This window comes from Lactuca sativa, chromosome 3 (assembly GCF_002870075.4).
Source record: "Lactuca sativa cultivar Salinas chromosome 3, Lsat_Salinas_v11, whole genome shotgun sequence".
Lineage (NCBI taxonomy): Eukaryota > Viridiplantae > Streptophyta > Magnoliopsida > Asterales > Asteraceae > Lactuca > Lactuca sativa.
Window position 1 is genome coordinate 319449160 of NC_056625.2, and position 4705 is coordinate 319453864.

Sequence of the window (4705 nt, forward strand, 5' to 3'; positions counted from 1 at the left end):
CCGAAGTCCGGAAACTACTACTACTAAACGGGCCAGCATTGTGGCCTTAGACCCGTTCCTACTGGAAGGAAACTCACCTGCACTGCTGGAGTTTTTGCTGATACCCTTCTGACTGCTATCAGACACTCTCGAACTGCTGCTCCAAAAACTCCCCGATCTACTAATACCAAATATAACACTTAGTCTAACTGTCCTCCGAAAGTCAACTAAGTCCACTCTGGTCAAATTCCAAGTCTTGGTCAAAGTCAACCTTTTAGGTCAACCCTACTCGCCGAGTCTGCCTACTGACTCGCCGAGTTCATACGCTCAGAATCCTTTCATTCGCAACTTGACTCGCCGAGTCAGCCCCTGACTCGCTGAGTATACCGATTTCCGAGTCTTGTCCTGACCAACTCACTGAGTCCCCACTCAACTCACTGATCTGAGTCTTAACTCGAAGGGTTTGGGGTTTCGTGACTTGACTCGCCCAGTCCAAGAACAAACTCTCTGAGTCCAAGGCAATCTTCAACAGACTCGCCGAGTTGTTCATTCAACTCATCGAGTTCATCTCCATCTTCATACTACTCGCCGAGTCTACTCGAAGGACGAGCCGAGTCTATTCAGTCCTTCATATATTTAGAGGCTTTTGAGTCATTCATGGACTCCAAACTGTAGATCCACTCTTCTGAAGCCTATTCCTTACGTAAAGTGGCAAAATTTACGTGTAGCCAAGGAGATCTAGGCTCAAAACACTATAAACTAGGGTTTAAGACAAAGGGGCTTAACAATCAACCCATAGACTGATGCTTTATGATTCTCTAGGCCAAGATACACTTAGATCTGAAGTAGCAACTTCAGATATGGGCTTCTAACTCGAAATGGTTCTTAAACTTGCCCGAAAAGCCCCAAATCTCATGATAAAGGTTGATCTATATGCAAAAGAGTGAAGGTAGCGACTCATTACCTTCAAATGCTCTGGAAAATCCCACAAACTCTGGATCTACTGCCAATCCTTGAATCCCCAATGGTTCCCTTCTTCCTTCTTCCTTCAAATCACTCAAAATGGCAAGAAAGCTTGAATGAGCAACAATGGAGGCTTAGGGTTTCGTATTATGGATAAGAGAGGCTGTAAGGAACCCTAAGGGAGAGAATGAGTTGCTTAAATAGTGCACAAAGTCCCGGATTTAGGGTTTCCCTCTTCAGGTCGGACTCGCTGAGTCCTCTTTGCCGACTCGCCGAGTCGGTTACTTAATCGATCCCCTGGATCCCGCTCCGACTCGTCGAGTTCCTTCTGGACTCGACGAGTTGACCCTTTGACTTAGGGGTTTCTTTCATTTCTTGGTCTTTCTGATTTTGGGTGTTACAATGATCCTGAATGGCCCAATGTAATGGGGCCCCAATTTCCCCCTCTTCCTGAAGCGGATCACACCCTTCCAGGGCGAGAGCTTCAGGAGTACCATGTCACTGACTTGGAACTCTAACTCTGATCGGCGTCGGTCGGCGTAGCTCTTCTTTCTACTTTGTGCAGTCTGCAACTGCTGTATAATCTGTTGAATCTTCTAAGTAGTTTCTAAAACTACCTCTGTCCGCCCCATCACTCGGTGACCAACCTCACCCCAACAAATCGAGGTGTGACATCTCCGCCCGTACAACAGCTCAAAAGGTGGGGCACCAATACTGGAATGATAGTTGTTGTTGTAGGCGAACTCTGCAAGGGGTAGGTGGGAATCCTAGCTCCCACCGAAATCGATGACACAAGCCCTCAACGTGTCCTCGAGGGTCTGTATAGTCCGCTCGCTCTGGTCGTCAGTCTGAAGATGATATGTTGTGCTAAAATGCAGCCGCGTGCCCAGCTCCTCGTGGAACTTCTACCAGAAGCGGGAGGTGAATCTAACATCTCGGTCGGAAACAATAGAGACCGGAACTCTGTGGCGAGCAACGATCTCGCGGACATACACGTCGGCCAGCTTCTCGGCCGACGAACTCTCCCGTATGGCCAGGAAATGGGCACTCTTGGTCAATCGATCCACGATGACCCATATAGCATCAAATCCCTTCGTTTTCCTCGACAACTTGGTAATGAAGTCCATCGTGATATGTTCCCATTTCCACATGGGAATCTCCAGAGGGTGCAGCTTGCCATGCGGCCTCTGATGCTCGACCTTGACCATCCTGCAGGTCAAGCACCTCTCGACATACCAAGCGATTTCTTGCTTCATGCACGGCCACCAGTAGCTCAAACTCAAATCTCGGCACATCTTGGTGGCTCCCGGGTGAATAGAGAAGTGAGACTTTTAAGCCTCCTCCATAACCGTCTACTTGACCCCACTAGACATTGGAACCCATACCCGACCGCATCGGGTCAACAATCCCCGACTATCCTGCACAAATCGGGTGTTCTCACCCCTGATCCTCTCCAGTTTCTAGTTCTCTGGTCATATTCCCTCTATTGCTTGGGGCCCAAACGGAAATCCACTCCCTTCCTCGTCAAACGAGTGAAGGGTATTGCAATTGTGGAGAAATCCTATATGAATCTCCGTTAATACCCTGCCAATCCCAGAAAACTCCTGATATCCAAAGGGGTTTCCAGAACATCCCACTGCATAACCGCCTCGATTTTGGCCGAATCGACCAAAATCCCCTCCTGGTTAACGAGATGTCCGAGGAACTGAACCTCTCGTAACCAAAACTCACACTTCGAGAACTTGGCATAAAGTCGTTCCCACCTCAGAACTCCTAATAACTCCCGAAGGTTCTCCTCATGCTGCTCTCGAGTCTTGCAATACACCAAGATATCGTCTATGAACACGATGACCAAGCGATCGAGCATCAGTCTGCAGACCCGGTTCATCAGGTCCATGAATACTGTTGGGGCATTGGTGAGCCCAAACGGCATCACCACGAACTCGTAGTTCCCATAACGAGTCTGAAACGCGGTCTTCTCTATGTCCTCCTCCCTAACCCTGACTTGATGGTACCCAGACCTTAGGTCTATCTTGGAGAACCAAGATGCTCCCTGCAACTGATCAAAGAGATCATCTATCCTCGGGAGTGGATAATGGTTTTTCACCGTCAGCTTGTTCAACTCCCGGTAATCAATGCACATTCGGTGTGAACCATCCTTCTTCCTAACAAAGAGAATTGGTGCTCCCCATGGAGAACTGCTCGGTAAAATGAACTGCTTGCCCAGCAGTTCCTGCAACTGTGATGACAACTCCTGCATCTCTGGTGGCGCAAATCGGTACGACACCTTGGCGATAGGGGCCGCACTTGGCACCAGGTCGATCCGAAACTCGACCTGCCTCTCCGAAGGTATCCCTGGTAACTCCTCCGGGAACACGTCCGCAAACTCACTGACCACTGGAACCTCTAAAACTAAATTCTAATCTTTGTCTCGTGGATCCACCACATACGCTAGATAACCCGCACACCCGTGTTGAATGTATTGTATGGCCCTTTCAATATGAAAAATAAAACTGTAAAATTAATACCTGAGAGTCGGGGCGTTAGACTGGTGGAAGTTTGTGACAATTGATTATTCTCCTGCAGACCATGCAATAGTGACTTAGGAGAGGTTCACCCAGTTAATCCGATATGAGTATGTTCCCCTGGTGGAGAGGCAATGATTGGCCCAAGAGTTTCTGTCTCTCAAGCAGAAGACAAAAACAGTGACAGAGATTACGAGGATGTTTCATGAGAGGGTGTTGTTCTGCCCTGAGCATGTGTTTACGGAGCAGGCACGAGTGATCCGGTACTTGAGCATTTTGAGGCGATATATTCGGGAGTTTGTGGCGAACTCATCATATCGACCATTAGCTAAGTTACAAACCAATTCTAGGTGGAGGGAGATAGGGCTGGAGATTCAGACTAAAGAGAAGGGAGAGACAGGAGACCAGTGCAGTCGCAGCCAGTGACCAAGCGGGCTAAGCCCGCTGATACGAGAGCAGGGGGCCAGAAGGGCCGCACTTGTAGAATGTGCGGCAAGAATCATAGGGGATCTTGCCAATCAGGGATTTGCTACAGATGCGGAAAGGAGGAGAATATGGCGAAGGATTTTCCCCAAGGGATTTTCGGTTTGCTTTCATTGCAACCAGACTAGCCACCGAAAGGATGAGTTTCCTCAGCTCACTCAGGGACCGGCCCAGGCTTCTGATCCTACTGCTTTGCGTGTTACTGATGGCCGGCCAAGGAAGGCCGGGACTCTGAGAGCTCGTGGGAGAGCCTTCCAGCTGACTGCGGAAGAGGTCTCTGCAACAGTTGACGTTGTTGGTGGTATGTACCTCCTTATCCATGATATTATTATTATTTGTTTATGCTTATATTGTGTTTTATATAGGTACTTTTCTTATGAATTATGTGCCTTCCTTGGTGTTATTTGACTCCGGTGCGAGTCGATCCTTCGTGACTTTATCCTTTAGTCATCGCATTAATGTTAGACACGAGGCTTTAAGTCGACCGCTGAGGGTTTCTATAGCCGACGAGCATGCAGTTTTTACCACTAATGTATTCCAGGGATGCATTTTGGAGATTTTTGGTGTTGGGTTTTTGATAGATCTGGTGCCAATAGCGATGGGAGATGTCTGTGTCATAGTGGGCATGGATTGGTTGAGCCGGTTTGGAGTCGTGATTGACTGCGAGCGTCAAATGGTGACAATACGAGATCCTAGTAGGGGAGTACTCACTGTCTATGGCGAGGGAACCAGATCGGGATCAGCTTTTTGCTCTG